At 43.7% G+C, this 20,474-nt stretch overlaps 1 long non-coding RNA gene across 1 annotated transcript in view; it reads left to right on the forward strand.

The window, feature by feature from the left end:
* The window catches only part of LOC307190093, a 1,314,632-nt gene extending 1,299,731 nt beyond the window's left edge, over window positions 1-14,901 (forward strand). The window contains exon 5 of the long non-coding RNA XR_013829369.1: window positions 14,841-14,901. This is a non-coding gene — a long non-coding RNA (uncharacterized lncRNA). The remainder of the gene's footprint in view (window positions 1-14,840) is intronic.
* The last annotated feature ends 5,573 nt before the right edge of the window (window positions 14,902-20,474 follow it).

Raw genomic sequence — 20,474 nt, forward strand, 5'->3', positions numbered from 1 at the left:
GTCTGGAATGTTGCACCCGAGTACCAGGGGAGGAAAACTGAGACATATTTGAACACGTCTCCCGATCACATGGTTGATCATACTCTAGGTTCCACATGCATGTTTTAGCTGAGGAAGAATACCTTAAACCTGGGTATTTGAAACCCGTGGAATGGGTACCATGCAATATGACTTCAAAGGGTCTTCATTTGCTCACCGAACCTCTCCAATCCTATCACTGCTGCGTTTATGCCCCTGTACACATGCTTGATTCTCTTTCGGAGACATAGCAATCCATAGGTTTTAAGATACTTACTAGTCAGGTACATTCTTAGGCGTTTAATATGCGGTGTTGAGTCCATTTCGTTGAGCAAGGAGTAGCTCTTGTCTATTCCATATTTGGCTTAAGGAACTTTATCTGTGCTCATTTCAATCTCTGGTTTTATGCAGCACCCCAACTCACCTTTCCCCTTAAGCAAGCATAAGTTGGTTTTCTAAATTTGAGACCCTGTTCTGTTCTGTAATTCAGTTCCTGTGTAGCCAAGTTTACATTCCGTGTATTACTGATATCTTATGATGTTTCTTTTTCTGTGAGACTTATTTCGGTTAGAATCATCATACCTGAATCCACTCATTGTGCTGCTAAGGGCCTGATGACACAGATTTCATTGCTGAGTGATATTGCTTTGTAAGTAAATACCACAACTTCTTTATCCATTTTTCACTTTCTGCGATGTTGAACTTGTACTGTAAACGAGGTTCTTGTAAACAGAGCCGTTCCAAACTTTTGGGTGGCTGTGTCTTTTTGATTTTAATTTCCCTAAGCTATAGGACCATAAGTGGAAGTGCCCTAGGTTCTGTTGCTTTGTTTTTTAGATGTTTCAGGAAACACCATACACTTCTCCCGAGGGGTTGTTGGCAATTTACATCCCGCCCATCAGCATAACAAGGCTCCCAGTTCTCCATGGCCTGTCCTGCCTTTCTGGATTTTACACTTTTTTCAGATGGCCCTTTTGACCGGGGGGAAGTGAGACTTCATTGTAGTGCAGATTTCCTTTGCAAGCTTGCTTGGTTGGCCAAAAAGGGCGTATGCGTTTTTTCCTGAATATATTCAGGAAAAAACGCATACGCCCTTTTGGCCAAGTGCATCATTGTGGACGTTCTGCCTCTTTTCCTATGCTTTCAATGCAATTCCAGTCTACCTCCTGAAATCGGTTTCCTGCAATTCTGCCCCGCTTTCAAGTCCTCTTGGCAGCCTTACTTCAGTCTATTTTTGGACGATAGCTGTCATTTATAACTCTGCAGGTTTGTGAATTACAGTGCCCCTGAGCTCCTTTCTTCAACTCGCTTTCTTGTGACCTGGCCGCAACACCGCAGGATGGCTTCAGGCCCTAAACTGGTTCCGGCCCGGCATGCTGAGCCTTTGGTTAATTCCTCTTCCTGGTGGGAAATGAGAGTTAAATTTGCCCGTCCAGACACCTCCAGCTAGTCTCTCATTGGTTCTCGCTATTCCTGTTCATCTTCCGCAGAAACTGCATACTGGGCCAAACAGGAGGTTAAAGGCGCTGACTCTCCAAGTCGGGAGAGTGTTAGTAAAGCGTCTGGAATGTTGCACCCGAGTACCAGGGGAGGAAAACTGAGACATATTTGAAAACGTCTGCCGTTCACATGGTTGATCATACTTGTGTTCCACATGCATGTTTTAGCTAAAGGAAGAATACCTTAAACCTGGAGAGTTGAGACCCGTGTAATGCGTACCATGCAATATGACTTCAAAGGATCTTCATTTGCTCACCGAACCTCTCCAATCCTATCACTGCTGCGTTTATGCCCCCGTACACATGCTTGATTCTCTTTTGGAGACATAGCAATCCATAGGTTTTCCGATACTTACTAGTCAGGTACATTCTTAGGCGTTTAATATGCGGTGTTGAGTCCATTTCGTTGAGCAAGGAGTAGCTCTTGTCTGTTCCATATTTGACTTAAGGAACTTTATCTGTGCTCATTTCAATCTCTGGTTTTATGCAGCACCCCAACTCACCTTTCCCCTTAAGCAAGCATAAGTTGGTTTTCTAAATTTGAGACCCTGTTCTGTTCTGTAATTCAGTTCCTGTGTAGCCAAGTTTACATTCCGTGTATTACTGATATCTTATGATGTTTCTTTTCTGTGTGACTTATTTCAGTTAGAATCATCATACCTGAATCCACTCATTGTGCTGCTATGGGCCTGATGACACAGATTTCATTGCTGAGTGATATTGCTTTGTAAGTAAATACCACAATTTCTTTATCCATTTTTCACTTTCTGTGATGTTGAACTTGTACTGTAAACGAGGTTCTTGTAAACAGAGCCGTTCGAAAGTTTGGGGTGGCTGTGTCTTTTTGATTTTAATTTCCCTAAGCTATAGGACCATAAGTGGCAGTGCCCTAGGCTCTGTTGCTTTGTTTTTTAGATGTTTCAGGAAACACCATACACTTCTCCCGAGTGGTTGTTGGCAATTTACATCCCGCCCATCAGCATAACAAGGCTCCCAGTTCTCCATGGCCTGTCTTGCCTTTCTGGATTTTACACTTTTTTCAGATGGCCCTTTTGACCGGGGGGAAGTGAGACTTAATTGTAGTGCAGATTTCCTTTGCAAGCTTGCTTGGTTGGCCAAAAAGGGCGTATGCGTTTTTTCCTGAATATATTCAGGAAAAAACGCATACGCCCTTTTTGGCCAAGTGCATCATTGTGGACGTTCTGCCTCTTTTCCTATGCTTTCAATGCAATTCCAGTCTACCTCCTGAAATCGGTTTCCTGCAATTCTGCCCCGCTTTCAAGTCCTCTTGGCAGCCTTACTTCAGTCTATTTTTGGACGATAGCTCTCATTTATAAGTCTGCAGGTTTGTGAATTACAGTGCCCCTGAGCTCCTTTCTTCAACTCGCTTTCTTGTGACCTGGCCGCAACACCGCAGGATGGCTTCAGGCCCTAATCTGGTTCTGGCACGGCACGCTGAGCCTTTGGTTAATTCCTCTTCCTGGTGGGAAATGAGAGTTAAATTTGCCCGTCCAGACACCTCCAGCTATTCTCTCATTGGTTCTCGCTATTCCTGTTCATCTTCCGCAGAAATTGCAAACTGGGCCAAACAGGAGGTTAAAGGGACTGACTCTCCAAGTGGGGAGAGTGTTAGTAAAGCGTCTGGAATGTTGCACCCGAGTACCAGGGGAGGAAAACTGAGACATATTTGAACACGTCTCCCGATCACATGGTTGATCATACTCTAGGTTCCACATGCATGTTTTAGCTGAAGGAAGAATACCTTAAACCTGGGTATTTGAAACCCGTGGAATGGGTACCATGCAATATGACTTCAAAGGGTCTTCATTTGCTCACCGAACATCTCCAATCCTATCACTGCTGCGTTTATGCCCCTGTACACACGCTTGATTCTCTTTCGGAGACATAGCAATCCATAGGTTTTAAGATACTTACTAGTCAGGTACATTCTTAGGCGTTTAATATGCGGTGTTGAGTCCATTTCGTTGAGCAAGGAGTAGCTCTTGTCTATTCCATATTTGGCTTAAGGAACTTTATCTGTGCTCATTTCAATCTCTGGTTTTATGCAGAACCCCAACTCACCTTTCCCCTTAAGCAAGCATAAGTTGTTTTTCTAAATTTGAGACCGTGTTCTGGTTTGGAATGCAGTTCCTGTGTAGCCAAGTTTACATTCAGTGTATTACTGATATCTTATGATGTTTCTTTTTCTGTGTGACTTACTTCAGTTAGAATCATCATACCTGAATCCACTCATTGTGCTGCTAAGGGCCTGATGACACAGATTTCATTGCTGAGTGATATTGCTTTGTAAGTAAATACCACAACTTCTTTATCCATTTTTCACTTTCTGCGATGTTGAACTTGTACTGTAAACGAGGTTCTTGTAAACAGAGCCGTTCCAAACTTTGGGGTGGCTGTGTCTTTTTGATTTTAATTTCCCTAAGCTATAGGACCATAAGTGGAAGTGCCCTAGGTTCTGTTGCTTTGTTTTTTAGATGTTTCAGGAAACACCATACACTTCTCCCGAGTGGTTGTTGGCAATTTACATCCCGCCCATCAGCATAACAAGGCTCCCAGTTCTCCATGGCCTGTCCTGCCTTTCTGGATTTTACACTTTTTTCAGATGGCCCTTTTGACCGGGGGGAAGTGAGACTTCATTGTAGTGCAGATTTCCTTTGCAAGCTTGCTTGGTTGGCCAAAAAGGGCGTATGCGTTTTTTCCTGAATATATTCAGGAAAAAACGCATACGCCCTTTTTGGCCAAGTGCATCATTGTGGACGTTCTGCCTCTTTTCCTATGCTTTCAATGCAATTCCAGTCTACCTCCTGAAATCGGTTTCCTGCAATTCTGCCCCACTTTCAAGTCCTCTTGGCAGCCTTACTTCAGTCTATTTTTGGACGATAGCTGTCATTTATAACTCTGCAGGTTTGTGAATTACAGTGCCCCTGAGCTCCTTTCTTCAACTCGCTTTCTTTTGAGCTGGCCGCAACACCGCAGGATGGCTTCAGGCCCTAATCTGGTTCCGGTACGGCACGCTGAGCCTTTGGTTATTTCCTCTTCCTGTTGGGAAATGAGAGTTAAATTTGCCCGTCCAGACACCTCCAGCTAGCCTCTCATTGGTTCTCGCTATTCCTGTTCATCTTCCGCAGAAATTGCAAACTGGGCCAAACAGGAGGTTAAAGACGCTGACTCTCCAAGTGGGGAGAGTGTTAGTAAAGCGTCTGGAATGTTGCACCCGAGTACCAGGGGAGGAAAACTGAGACATATTTGAACACGTCTCCCGTTCACATGGTTGATCATACTTGGGTTCCACATGCATGTTTTAGCTGAAGGAAGAATACCTTAAACCTGGAGAGTTAAGACCCGTGTAATGGATACCATGCAATATGACTTCAAAGGGTCTTCATTTGCTCACCGAACCTCTCCAATCCTATCACTGCTGCGTTTATGCCCCTGTACACATGCTTGATTCTCTTTCGGAGACATCGCAATCCATAGGTTTTAAGATACTTACTAGTCAGGTACATTCTTAGGCGTTTAATATGCGGTGTTGAGTCCATTTCGTTGAGCAAGGAGTAGCTCTTGTCTATTCCATATTTGACTTAAGGAACTTTATCTGTGCTCATTTAAATCTCTGGTTTTATGCAGCACCCCAACTCACCTTTACCCTTAAGCAAGCATAAGTTGGTTTTCTAAATTTGAGACCCTGTTCTGTTCTGTAATTCAGTTCCTGTGTAGCCAAGTTTACATTCCGTGTATTAGTGATATCTTATGATGTTTCTTTTTCTGTGTGACTTACTTCAGTTAGAATCATCATACCTGAATCCACTCATTGTGCTGCTAAGGGCCTGATGACACAGATTTCATTGCTGAGTGATATTGCTTTGTAAGTAAATACCACAACTTCTTTATCCATTTTTCACTTTCTGCGATGTTGAACTTGTACTGTAAACGAGGTTCTTGTAAACAGAGGCGTTCCAAACTTTGGGGTGGCTGTGTCTTTTTGATTTTAATTTCCCTAAGCTATAGGACCATAAGTGGAACTGCCCTAGGTTCTGTTGCTTTGTTTTTTAGATGTTTCAGGAAACACCATACACTTCTCCCGAGTGGTTGTTGGCAATTTACATCCCGCCCATCAGCAGAACAAGGCTCCCAGTTCTCCATGGCCTGTCCTGCCTTTCTGGATTTTACACTTTTTTCAGATGGCCCTTTTGACCATCTGAAAAATGGTCAAAAAGGGCCATCTGAAAAAAAGGGGGGAAGTGAGACTTCATTGTAGTGCAGATTTCCTTTGCAAGCTTGCTTGGTTGGCTAAAAAGGGCGTATGCGTTTTTTCCTGAATATATTCAGGAAAAAACGCATACGCCCTTTTTGGCCAAGTGCATCATTGTGGACGTTCTGCCTCTTTTCCTATGCTTTCAATGCAATTCCAGTCTACCTCCTGAAATCGGTTTCCTGCAATTCTGCCCTGCTTTCAAGTCCTCTTGGCAGCCTTACTTCAGTATATTTTTGGACGATAGCTGTCATTTATAACTCTGCAGGTTTGTGAATTACAGTGCCCCTGAGCTCCTTTCTTCAACTCGCTTTCTTTTGAGCTGGCCGCAACACCGCAGGATGGCTTCAGGCCCTAATCTGATTCTGGTACGGAACGCTGAGCCTTTGGTTATTTCCTCTTCCTGGTGGGAAATGAGAGTTAAATTTGCCCGTCCAGACACCTCCAGCTAGTCTCTCATTGGTTCTCGCTATTCCTGTTCATCTTCCGCAGAAATTGCAAACTGGGCCAAACAGGAGGTCAAAGGGACTGACTCTCCAAGTCGGGAGAGTGTTAGTAAAGCGTCTGGAATGTTGCACCCAAGTACCAGGGTACGAAAACTGAGACATATTTGAACACGTCTCCCGATCACATGGTTGATCATACTCTAGGTTCCACATGCATGTTTTAGCTGAAGGAAGAATACCTTAAACCTGGGTAGTTGAAACCCGTGGAATGGGTACCATGCAATATGACTTCAAAGGGTCTTCATTTGCTCACCGAACCTCTCCAATCCTATCACTGCTGCGTTTATGCCCCTGTACACATGCTTGATTCTCTTTCGGAGACATAGCAATCCATAGGTTTTAAGATACTTACTAGTCAGGTACATTCTTACGCGTTTAATATGCGGTGTTGAGTCCATTTCGTTGAGCAAGGAGTAGCTCTTGTCTATTCCATATTTGGCTTAAGGAACTTTATCTGTGCTCATTTCAATCTCTGGTTTTATGCAGCACCCCAACTCACCTTTACCCTTAAGCAAGCATAAGTTGGTTTTCTAAATTAGAGAACCTGTTCTGTTCTGGCATTCAGTTCCTGTGTAGCCAAGTTTACAATCCGTGTATTACTGATATCTTATGATGTTTCTTTTTCTGTGTGACTTATTTCAGTTAGAATCATCATACCTGAATCCACTCATTGTGCTGCTAAGGGCCTGATGACACAGATTTCATTGCTGAGTGATATTGCTTTGTAAGTAAATACCACAACTTCTTTATCCATTTTTCACTTTCTGCGATGTTGAACTTGTACTGTAAATGAGGTTCCTGTAAACAGAGCCATTCCAAACTTTGGGGTGGCTGTGTCTTTTTGATTTTAATTTCCCTAAGCTATAGGACCATAAGTGGAAGTGCCCTAGGCTCTGTTGCTTTGTTTTTTAGATGTTTAAGGAAACACCATACACTTCTCCCGAGTGTCTGTTGGCAATTTACATCCCGCCCATCAGCATAACAAGGCTCCCAGTTCTCCATGGCCTGTCCTGCCTTTCTGGATTTTACACTTTTTTCAGATGGCCCTTTTGACCGGGGGGAAGTGAGACTTCATTGTAGTGCAGATTTCCTTTGCAAGCTTGCTTGGTTGGCCAAAAAGGGCGTATGCGTTTTTTCCTGAATATATTCAGGAAAAAACGCATACGCCCTTTTTGGCCAAGTGCATCATTGTGGACGTTCTGCCTCTTTTCCTATGCTTTCAATGCAATTCCAGTCTACCTCCTGAAATCGGTTTCCTGCAATTCTGCCCCGCTTTCAAGTCCTCTTGGCAGCCTTACTTCAGTCTATTTTTGGACGTTAGCTGTCATTTATAACTCTGCAGGTTTGTGAATGACAGTGCCCCTGAGCTCCTTTCTTCAACTCGCTTTCTTGTGAGCTGGCCGCAACACCGCAGGATGGCTTCAGGCCCTAATCTGGTTCCGGTACGGCACGCTGAGCCTTTGGTTAATTCCTCTTCCTGGTGGGAAATGAGAGTTAAATTTGCCCGTCCAGACACCTCCAGCTAGTCTCTCATTGGTTCTCGCTATTCCTGTTCATCTTCCGCAGAAATTGCAAACTGGGCCAAACAGGAGGTTAAAGGGACTGACTCTCCAAGTCGGGAGAGTGTTAGTAAAGCGTCTGGAATGTTGCACCCGAGTACCAGGGTACGAAAACTGGGACATATTTGAACACGTCTCCCGATCACATGGTTGATCATACTCTAGGTTCCACATGCATGTTTTAGCTGAAGGAAGAATACCTTAAACCTGGGTAGTTGAAACCCGTGGAATGGGTACCATGCAATATGACTTCAAAGGGTCTTCATTTGCTCACCGAACCTCTCCAATCCTATCACTGCTGCGTTTATGCCCCTGTACACATGCTTGATTCTCTTTCGGAGACATAGCAATCCATAGGTTTTAAGATACTTACTAGTCAGGTACATTCTTAGGCGTTTAATATGCGGTGTTGAGTCCATTTCGTTGAGCAAGGAGTAGCTCTTGTCTATTCCATATTTGGCTTAAGGAACTTTATCTGTGCTCATTTCAATCTCTGGTTTTATGCAGCACCCCAACTCACCTTTCCCCTTAAGCAAGCATAAGTTGGTTTTCTAAATTTGAGACCCTGTTCTGTTCTGTAATTCAGTTCCTGTGTAGCCAAGTTTACATTCCATGTATTACTGATATCTTATGATGTGTCTTTTTCTGTGTGACTTATTTCAGTTAGAATCATCATACCTGAATCCACTCATTGTGCTCCTAAGGGCCTGATGACATAGATTTCATTGCTGAGTGATATTGCTTTGTAAGTAAATACCACAACTTCTTTATCCATTTTTCACTTTCTGCGATGTTGAACTTGTACTGTAAACGAGGTTCTTGTAAACAGAGGCGTCCCAAACTTTGGGGTGGCTGTGTCTTTTTGATTTTAATTTCCCTAAGCTATAGGACCATAAGTGGCAGTGCCCTAGGCTCTGTTGCTTTGTTTTTTAGATGTTTCAGGAAACACCATACACTTCTCCTGAGTGTCTGTTGGTAATTTACATCCCGCCCATCAGCATAACAAGGCTCCCAGTTCTCCATGGCCTGTCCTGCCTTTCTGGATTTTACACTTTTTTCAGATGGCCCTTTTGACCGGGGGGAAGTGAGACTTCATTGTAGTGCAGATTTCCTTTGCAAGCTTGCTTGGTTGGCCAAAAAGGGCGTATGCGTTTTTTCCTGAATATATTCAGGAAAAAACGCATACGCCCTTTTTGGCCAAGTGCATCATTGTGGACGTTCTGCCTCTTTTCCTATGCTTTCAATGCAATTCCAGTCTACCTTCTGAAATCGGTTTCCTGCAATTCTGCCCCGCTTTCAAGTCCTCTTGGCAGCCTTACTTCAGTCTATTTTTGGACGATAGCTGTCATTTATAACTCTGCAGGTTTGTGAATTACAGTGCCCCTGAGCTCCTTTCTTCAACTCGCTTTCTTTTGAGCTGGCCGCAACACCGCAGGATGGCTTCAGACCCTAATCTGGTTCCGGAACGGCACGCTGAGCCTTTGGTTAATTCCTCTTCCTGGTGGGAAATGAGAGTTAAATTTGCCCGTCCAGACACCTCCAGCTAGCCTCTCATTGGTTCTCGCTATTCCTGTTCATCTTCCGCAGAAATTGCAAACTGGGCCAAACAGGAGGTTAAAGGGACTGACTCTCCAAGTCGGGAGAGTGTTAGTAAAGCGTCTGGAATGTTGCACCCGAGTACCAGGGTACGAAAACTGGGACATATTTGAACACGTCTCCCGATCACATGGTTGATCATACTCTAGGTTCCACATGCATGTTTTAGCTGAAGGAAGAATACCTTAAACCTGGGTAGTTGAAACCCGTGGAATGGGTACCATGCAATATGACTTCAAAGGGTCTTCATTTGCTCACCGAACCTCTCCAATCCTATCACTGCTGCGTTTATGCCCCTGTACACATGCTTGATTCTCTTTCGGAGACATAGCAATCCATAGGTTTTAAGATACTTACTAGTCAGGTACATTCTTAGGCGTTTAATATGGGGTGTTGAGTCCATTTCGTTGAGCAAGGAGTAGCTCTTTTCTATTCCATATTTGGCTTAAGGAACTTTATCTGTGCTCATTTCAATCTCTGGTTTTATGCAGCACCCCAACTCACCTTTCCCCTTAAGCAAGCATAAGTTGGTTTTCTAAATTTGAGTCCCTGTTCTGTTCTGTAATTCAGTTCCTGTGTAGCCAAGTTTACATTCCGTGTATTACTGATATCTTATGATGTTTCTTTTTCTGTGTGACTTATTTCAGTTAGAATCATCATACCTGAATCCACTCATTGTGCTGCTAAGGGCCTGATGACACAGATTTCATTGCTGAGTGATATTGCTTTGTAAGCAAATACCACAACTTCTTTATCCATTTTTCACTTTCTGTGATGTTGAACTTGTACTGTAAACGAGGTTCTTGTAAACAGAGCCGATCCAAACTTTGGGGTGGCTGTGTCTTTTTGATTTTAATTTCCCTAAGCTATAGGACCATAAGTGGAAGTGCCCTAGGTTCTGTTGCTTTGTTTTTTAGATGTTTCAGGAAACACCATACACTTCTCCCGAGTGGTTGTTGGCAATTTACATCCCGCCCATCAGCATAACAAGGCTCCCAGTTCTCCATGGCCTGTCCTGCCTTTCTGGATTTTACACTTTTTTCAGATGGCCCTTTTGACCGGGGGGAAGTGAGACTTCATTGTAGTGCAGATTTCCTTTGCAAGCTTGCTTGGTTGGCCAAAAAGGGCGTATGCGTTTTTTCCTGAATATATTCAGGAAAAAACGCATACGCCCTTTTTGGCCAAGTGCATCATTGTGGACGTTCTGCCTCTTTTCCTATGCTTTCAATGCAATTCCAGTCTACCTCCTGAAATCGGTTTCCTGCAATTCTGCCCTGCTTTCAAGTCCTCTTGGCAGCCTTACTTCAGTCTATTTTTGGACGATAGCTGTCATTTATAACTCTGCAGGTTTGTGAATTACAGTGCCCCTGAGCTCCTTTCTTCAACTCGCTTTCTTTTGAGCTGGCCGCAACACCGCAGGATGGCTTCAGGCCCTAATCTGATTCTGGTACGGCACGCTGAGCCTTTGGTTATTTCCTCTTCCTGGTGGGAAATGAGAGTTAAATTTGCCCGTCCAGACACCTCCAGCTAGTCTCTCATTGGTTCTCGCTATTCCTGTTCATCTTCCGCAGAAATTGCAAACTGGGCCAAACAGGAGGTTAAAGGGACTGACTCTCCAAGTCGGGAGAGTGTTAGTAAAGCGTCTGGAATGTTGCACCCAAGTACCAGGGTACGAAAACTAAGACATATTTGAACACGTCTCCCGATCACATGGTTGATCATACTCTAGGTTCCACATGCATGTTTTAGCTGAAGGAAGAATACCTTAAACCTGGGTATTTGAAACCCGTGGAATGGGTACCATGCAATATGACTTCAAAGGGTCTTCATTTGCTCACCGAACCTCTCCAATCCTATCACTGCTGCGTTTATGCCCCTGTACACATGCTTGATTCTCTTTCGGAGACATAGCAATCCATAGGTTTTAAGATACTTACTAGTCAGGTACATTCTTAGGCGTTTAATATGCGGTGTTGAGTCCATTTCGTTGAGCAAGGAGTAGCTCTTGTCTATTCCATATTTGGCTTAAGGAACTTTATCTGTGCTCATTTCAATCTCTGGTTTTATGCAGCAATCCAACTCACCTTTCCCCTTAAGCAAGCATAAGTTGGTTTTCTAAATTTGAGAACCTGTTCTGTTTTGGAATTCAGTTCCTGTGTAGCCAAGTTTACATTCCGTGTATTAGTGATATCTTATGATGTTTCTTTTTCTGTGTGACTTATTTCAGTTAGAATCATCGTACCTGAATCCACTCATGATGCTGCTACGGGCCTGATGACATAGATTTCATTGCTGAGTGATACTGCATTGTACGTAAGTACCACAAGTTCTTTATCCATTTTTCACTTTCTGTGATATTGAACTTGTACGGTAAACGAGGTTCTTGTAAACAGAGGCGTCCCAAACTTTGGGGTGGCTGTGTCTTTTTGATTTTAATTTCCCTAAGCTATAGGACCATAAGTGGAAGTGCCCTAGGCTCTGTTGCTTTGTTTTTTAGATGTTTCAGGAAACACCATACACTTCTCCCGAGTGGTTGTTGGCAATTTACATCCCGCCCATCAGCATAACAAGGCTCCCAGTTCTCCATGGCCTGTCCTGCCTTTCTGGATTTTACACTTTTTTCAGATGGCCCTTTTGACTGGGGGGAAGTGAGACTTCATTGTAGTGCAGATTTCCTTTGCAAGTTTGCTTGGTTGGCCAAAAAGGGCGTATGCGTTTTTTCCTGAATATATTCAGGAAAAAACGCATACGCCCTTTTTGGCCAAGTGCATCATTGTGGACGTTCTGCCTCTTTTCCTATGCTTTCAATGCAATTCCAGTCTACCTCCTGAAATCGGTTTCCTGCAATTCTGCCCCGCTTTCAAGTCCTCTTGGCAGCCTTACTTCAGTGTATTTTTGGAGGATAGCTGTCATTTATAACTCTGCAGGTTTGTGAATTACAGTGCCCCTGAGATCCTTTCTTCAACTCGCTTTCTTTTGAGCTGGCCGCAACACCGCAGGATGGCTTCAGGCCCTAATCTGTTTCCGGCACGGCACGCTGAGCCTTTGGTTAATTCCTCTTCCTGGTGGGAAATGAGAGTTAAATTTGCCCGTCCAGACACCTCCAGCTAGTCTCTCATTGGTTCTCGCTATTCCTGTTCATCTTCCGCAGAAATTGCAAACTGGGCCAAACAGGAGGTTAAAGGGACTGACTCTCCAAGTCGGGAGAGTGTTAGTAAAGCGTCTGGAATGTTGCACCCGAGTACCAGGGTACGAAAACTGAGACATATTTGAACACGTCTCCCGATCACATGGTTGATCATACTCTAGGTTCCACATGCATGTTTTAGCTGAAGGAAGAATACCTTAAACCTGGGTAGTTGAAACCCGTGGAATGGGTACCATGCAATATGACTTCAAAGGGTCTTCATTTGCTCACCGAACCTCTCCAATCCTATCAAGGCTGCGTTTATGCCCCTGTACACATGCTTGATTCTCTTTCGGAGACATAGCAATCCCTAGGTTTTAAGATACTTACTAGTCAGGTACATTCTTAGGCGTTTAATATGCGGTGTTGAGTCCATTTCGTTGAGCAAGGAGTAGCTCTTGTCTATTCCATATTTGGCTTAAGGAACTTTATCTGTGCTCATTTCAATCTCTGGTTTTATGCAGCACCCCAACTCACCTTTACCCTTAAGCAAGCATAAGTTGGTTTTCTAAATTTGAGACCCTGTTCTGTTCTGTAATTCAGTTCCTGTGTAGTCAAGTTTACATTCCGTGTATTACTGATATCTTATGATGTTTCTTTTTCTGTGTCACTTATTTCAATTAGAATCATCATACCTGAATCCACTCATTGTGCTGCTAAGGGCCTGATGACACAGATTTCATTGCTGAGTGATATTGCTTTGTAAGAAAATACCACAACTGTTTATCCATTTTTCACTTTCTTCGATGTTGAACTTGTACTGTAAACGAGGTTCTTGTAAACAGAGCCGTTCGAAACTTTGGGGTGGCTGTGTCTTTTTGATTTTAAATTCCCTAAGCTATAGGACCATAAGTGGAAGTGCCCTAGGCTCTGTTGCTTTGTTTTTTAGATGTTTCAGGAAACACCATACACTTCTCCCGAGTGTTTGTTGGCAATTTACATCCCGCCCTTCAGCATAACAAGGCTGCCAGTTCTCCATGGCCTGTCCTGCCTTTCTGGATTTTACACTTTTTTCAGATGGCCCTTTTGACTGGGGGAAGTGAGACTTCATTGTAGTGCAGATTTCCTTTGCAAGCTTGCTTGGTTGGCCAAAAAGGGCGTATGCGTTTTTTCCTGAATATATTCAGGAAAAAACGCATACGCCCTTTTTGGCCAAGTGCATCATTGTGGACGTTCTGCCTCTTTTCCTATGCTTTCAATGCAATTCCAGTCTACCTCCTGAAATCGGTTTCCTGCTATTCTGCCCCGCTTTGAAGTCCTCTTGGCAGCCTTACTTCAGTCTATTTTTGGACGATAGCTGTCATTTATAACTCTGCAGGTTTGTGAATTACAGTGCCCCTGAGCTCCTTTCTTCAACTCGCTTTCTTGTGACCTGGCCGCAACACCGCAGGATGTCTTCAGGCCCTAATCTGGTTCCGGCCCGGCATGCTGAGCCTTTGGTTAATTCCTCTTCCTGGTGGGAAATGAGAGTTAAATTTGCCCGTCCAGACACCTGCAGCTAGCCTCTCATTGGTTCTCGCTATTCCTGTTCAGCTTCCGCAGAAATTGCAAACTGGGCCAAACAGGAGGTTAAAGGGACTGACTCTCCAAGTCGGGAGAGTGTTAGTAAAGCGTCTGGAATGTTGCACCCGAGTACCAGGGGAGGAAAACTGAGACATATTTGAACACGTCTCCCGATCACATGGTTGATCATACTCTAGGTTCCACATGCATGTTTTAGCTGAAGGAAGAATACCTTAAACCTGGGTATTTGAAACCCGTGGAATGGGTACCATGCAATATGACTTCAAAGGGTCTTCATTTGCTCACCGAACATCTCCAATCCTATCACTGCTGCGTTTATGCCCCTGTACACATGCTTCATTCTCTTTCGGAGACATAGCAATCCCTAGGTTTTAAGATACTTACTAGTCAGGTACATTCTTAGGCGTTTAATATGCGGTGTTGAGTCCATTTCGTTGAGCAAGGAGTAGCTCTTGTCTATTCCATATTTGGCTTAAGGAACTTTATCTGTGCTCATTTCAATCTCTGGTTTTATGCAGCACCCCAACTCACCTTTCCCCTTAAGCAAGCATAAGTTGGTTTTCTAAATTTGAGTCCCTGTTCTGTTCTGTAATTCAGTTCCTGTGTAGCCAAGTTTACATTCCGTGTATTACTGATATCTTATGATGTTTCTTTTTCTGTGTCACTTATTTCAATTAGAATCATCATACCTAAATCCACTCATTGTGCTGCTAAGGGCCTGATGACACAGATTTCATTGCTGAGTGATATTGCTTTGTAAGAAAATACCACAACTGTTTATCCATTTTTCACTTTCTTCGATGTTGAACTTGTACTGTAAACGAGGTTCTTGTAAACAGAGCCGTTCGAAACTTTGGGGTGGCTGTGTCTTTTTGATTTTAAATTCCCTAAGCTATAGGACCATAAGTGGAAGTGCCCTAGGCTCTGTTGCTTTGTTTTTTAGATGTTTCAGGAAACACCATACACTTCTCCCGAGTGTTTGTTGGCAATTTACATCCCGCCCTTCAGCATAACAAGGCTCCCAGTTCTCCATGGCCTGTCCTGCCTTTCTGGATTTTACACTTTTTTCAGATGGCCCTTTTGACTGGGGGAAGTGAGACTTCATTGTAGTGCAGATTTCCTTTGCAAGCTTGCTTGGTTGGCCAAAAAGGGTGTATGCGTTTTTTCCTGAATATATTCAGGAAAAAACGCATACGCCCTTTTTGGCCAAGTGCATCATTGTGGACGTTCTGCCTCTTTTCCTATGCTTTCAACGCAATTCCAGTCTACCTCCTGAAATCGGTTTCCTGCAATTCTGCCCCGCTTTCAAGTCCTCTTGGCAGCCTTACTTCAGTCTATTTTTGGACGATAGCTGTCATTTATAACTCTGCAGGTTTGTGAATTACAGTGCCCCTGAGCTCCTTTCTTCAACTCGCTTTCTTGTGACCTGGCCGCAACACCGCAGGATGGCTTCAGGCCCTAATCTGGTTCCGGCCCGTCATGCTGAGCCTTTGGTTAATTCCTCTTCCTGGTGGGAAATGAGAGTTAAATTTGCCCGTCCAGACACCTGCAGCTAGCCTCTCATTGGTTCTCGCTATTCCTGTTCAGCTTCCGCAGAAATTGCAAACTGGGCCAAACAGGAGGTTAAAGGGACTGACTCTCCAAGTCGGGAGAGTGTTAGTAAAGCGTCTGGAATGTTGCACCCGAGTACCAGGGGAGGAAAACTGAGACATATTTGAACACGTCTCCCGATCACATGGTTGATCATACTCTAGGTTCCACATGCATGTTTTAGCTGAAGGAAGAATACCTTAAACCTGGGTATTTGAAACCCGTGGAATGGGTACCATGCAATATGACTTCAAAGGGTCTTCATTTGCTCACCGAACATCTCCAATCCTATCACTGCTGCGTTTATGCCCCTGTACACATGCTTCATTCTCTTTCGGAGACATAGCAATCCCTAGGTTTTAAGATACTTACTAGTCAGGTACATTCTTAGGCGTTTAATATGCGGTGTTGAGTCCATTTCGTTGAGCAAGGAGTAGCTCTTGTCTATTCCATATTTGGCTTAAGGAACTTTATCTGTGCTCATTTCAATCTCTGGTTTTATGCAGCACCCCAACTCACCTTTCCCCTTAAGCAAGCATAAGTTGGTTTTCTAAATTTGAGTCCCTGTTCTGTTCTGTAATTCAGTTCCTGTGTAGCCAAGTTTACATTCCGTGTATTACTGATATCTTATGATGTTTCTTTTTCTGTGTGACTTATTTCAGTTAGAATCATCATACCTGAATCCACTCATTGTGCTGCTAAGGGCCTGATGACACAGATTTCATTGCTGAGTGATATTGCTTTGTAAGTAAATACCACAACTTCTTTATCCATTTTTCACTTTCTGTGATGTTGAACTTGTACTGTAAACGAGGTTCTTGTAAACAGAGCCGATCCAAACTTTGGGGTGGCTGTGTCTTTTTGATTTTAATTTCCCTAAGCTATAGGACCATAAGTGGAAGTGCCCTAGGTTCTGTTGCTTTGTTTTTTAGATGTTTCAGGAAACACCATACACTTCTCCCGAGTGGTTGTTGGCAATTTACATCCCGCCCATCAGCATAACAAGGCTCCCAGTTCTCCATGGCCTGTCCTGCCTTTCTGGATTTTACACTTTTTTCAGATGGCCCTTTTGACCGGGGGGAAGTGAGACTTCATTGTAGTGCAGATTTCCTTTGCAAGCTTGCTTGGTTGGCCAAAAAGGGCGTATGCGTTTTTTCCTGAATATATTCAGGAAAAAACGCATACGCCCTTTTTGGCCAAGTGCATCATTGTGGACGTTCTGCCTCTTTTCCTATGCTTTCAATGCAATTCCAGTCTACCTCCTGAAATCGGTTTCCTGCAATTCTGCCCTGCTTTCAAGTCCTCTTGGCAGCCTTACTTCAGTCTATTTTTGGACGATAGCTGTCATTTATAACTCTGCAGGTTTGTGAATTACAGTGCCCCTGAGCTCCTTTCTTCAACTCGCTTTCTTTTGAGCTGGCCGCAACACCGCAGGATGGCTTCAGGCCCTAATCTGATTCTGGTACGGCACGCTGAGCCTTTGGTTATTTCCTCTTCCTGGTGGGAAATGAGAGTTAAATTTGCCCGTCCAGACACCTCCAGCTAGTCTCTCATTGGTTCTCGCTATTCCTGTTCATCTTCCGCAGAAATTGCAAACTGGGCCAAACAGGAGGTTAAAGGGACTGACTCTCCAAGTCGGGAGAGTGTTAGTAAAGCGTCTGGAATGTTGCACCCAAGTACCAGGGTACGAAAACTGAGACATATTTGAACACGTCTCCCGATCACATGGTTGATCATACTCTAGGTTCCACATGCATGTTTTAGCTGAAGGAAGAATACCTTAAACCTGGGTATTTGAAACCCGTGGAATGGGTACCATGCAATATGACTTCAAAGGGTCTTCATTTGCTCACCGAACCTCTCCAATCCTATCACTGCTGCGTTTATGCCCCTGTACACATGCTTGATTCTCTTTCGGAGACATAGCAATCCATAGGTTTTAAGATACTTACTAGTCAGGTACATTCTTAGGCGTTTAATATGCGGTGTTGAGTCCATTTCGTTGAGCAAGGAGTAGCTCTTGTCTATTCCATATTTGGCTTAAGGAACTTTATCTGTGCTCATTTCAATCTCTGGTTTTATGCAGCAATCCAACTCACCTTTCCCCTTAAGCAAGCATAAGTTGGTTTTCTAAATTTGAGAACCTGTTCTGTTTTGGAATTCAGTTCCTGTGTAGCCAAGTTTACATTCCGTGTATTAGTGATATCTTATGATGTTTCTTTTTCTGTGTGACTTATTTCAGTTAGAATCATCCTACCTGAATCCACTCATGATGCTGCTACGGGCCTGATGACATAGATTTCATTGCTGAGTGATACTGCATTGTACGTAAGTACCACATGTTCTTTATCCATTTTTCACTTTCTGTGATATTGAATTTGCACGGTAAACGAGGTTCTTGTAAACAGAGGCGTCCCAAACTTTGGGGTGGCTGTGTCTTTTTGATTTTAATTTCCCTAAGCTATAGGAAAATAAGTGGAAGTGCCCTAGGCTCTGTTGCTTTGTTTTTTAGATGTTTCAGGAAACACCATACACTTCTCCCGAGTGTCTGTTGGCAATTTACATCCCGCCCATCAGCATAACAAGGCTCCCAGTTCTCCATGGCCTGTCCTGCCTTTCTGGATTTTATACTTTTTTCAGATGGCCCTTTTGACCGGGGGGAAGTGAGACTTCATTGTAGTGCAGATTTCCTTTGCAAGTTTGCTTGGTTGGCCAAAAAGGGCGTATGCGTTTTTTCCTGAATATATTCAGGAAAAAACGCATACGCCCTTTTTGGCCAAGTGCATCATTGTGGACGTTCTGCCTCTTTTCCTATGCGTTCAATGCAATTCCAGTCTACCTCCTGAAATCGGTTTCCTGCAATTCTGCCCCGCTTTCAAGTCCTCTTGGCAGCCTTACTTCAGTCTATTTTTGGACGATAGCTGTCATTTATAACTCTGCAGGTTTGTGAATTACAGTGCCCCTGAGCTATTTTCTTCAACTCGCTTTCTTGTGACCTGGCCGCAACACCGCAGGATGGCTTCAGGCCCTAATCTGGTTCCGGCACGGCACGCTGAGCCTTTGGTTATTTCCTCTTCCTGGTGGGAAATGAGAGTTAAATTTGCCCGTTCAGAAACCTCCAGGTAGTCTCTCATTGGTTCTCGCTATTCCTGTTCATCTTCCGCAGAAATTGCAAACTGGGCCAAACAGGAGGTTAAAGGGACTGACTCTCCAAGTCGGGAGAGTGTTAGTAAAGCATGTGGAATGTTGCACCCGAGTACCAGGGTACGAAAACTGGGACATATTTGAACACGTCTCCCGATCACATGGTTGATCATACTCTAGGTTCCACATGCATGTTTTAGCTGAAGGAAGAATACCTTAAACCTGGGTAGTTGAAACCCGTGGAATGGGTACCATGCAATATGACTTCAAAGGGTCTTCATTTGCTCACCGAACCTCTCCAATCCTATCACTGCTGCGTTTATGCCCCTGTACACATGCTTGATTCTCTTTCGGAGACATAGCAATCCCTAGGTTTTAAGATACTTACTAGTCAGGTACATTCTTAGGCGTTTAATATGCGGTGTTGAGTCCATTTCGTTGAGCAAGGAGTAGCTCTTGTCTATTCCATATTTGGCTTAAGGAACTTTATCTGTGCTCATTTCAATCTCTGGTTTTATGCAGCACCCCAACTCACCTTTCCCCTTAAGCAAGCATAAGTTGGTTTTCTAAATTTGAGACCCTGTTCTGTTCTGTAATTCAGTTCCTGTGTAGTCAAGTTTACATTCCGTGTATTACTGATATCTTATGATGTTTCTTTTTCTGTGTCACTTATTTCAATTAGAATCATCATACCTGAATCCACTCATTGTGCTGCTAAGGGCCTGATGACACAGATTTCATTGCTGAGTGATATTGCTTTGTAAGAAAATACCACAACTGTTTATCCATTTTTCACTTTCTTCGATGTTGAACTTGTACTGTAAACGAGGTTCTTGTAAACAGAGCCGTTCCAAACTTTGGGGTGGCTGTGTCTTTTTGATTTTAAATTCCCTAAGCTATAGGACCATAAGTGGAAGTGCCCTAGGCTCTGTTGCTTTGTTTTTTAGATGTTTCAGGAAACACCATACACTTCTCCCGAGTGTTTGTTGGCAATTTACATCCCGCCCTTCAGCATAACAAGGCTCCCAGTTCTCCATGGCCTGTCCTGCCTTTCTGGATTTTACACTTTTTTCAGATGGCCCTTTTGACTGGGGGAAGTGAGACTTCATTGTAGTGCAGATTTCCTTTGCAAGCTTGCTTGGTTGGCCAAAAAGGGCGTATGCGTTTTTTCCTGAATATATTCAGGAAAAAACGCATACGCCCTTTTTGGCCAAGTGCATCATTGTGGACGTTCTGCCTCTTTTCCTATGCTTTCAATGCAATTCCAGTCTACCTCCTGAAATCGGTTTCCTGCAATTCTGCCCCGCTTTCAAGTCCTCTTGGCAGCCTTACTTCAGTCTATTTTTGGACGATAGCTGTCATTTATAACTCTGCAGGTTTGTGAATTACAGTGCCCCTGAGCTCCTTTCTTCAACTCGCTTTCTTGTGACCTGGCCGCAACACCGCAGGATGGCTTCAGGCCCTAATCTGATTCCGGCACGGCACGCTCAGCCTTTGGTTATTTCCTCTTCCTGGTGGGAAATGAGAGTTAAATTTGCCCGTCCAGACACCTCCAGCTAGCCTCTCATTGGTTCTCGC

The sequence above is a fragment of the Stenella coeruleoalba genome, assembly GCF_951394435.1.
Source record: "Stenella coeruleoalba genome assembly, chromosome: 8".
Taxonomy (NCBI): domain Eukaryota; kingdom Metazoa; phylum Chordata; class Mammalia; order Artiodactyla; family Delphinidae; genus Stenella; species Stenella coeruleoalba.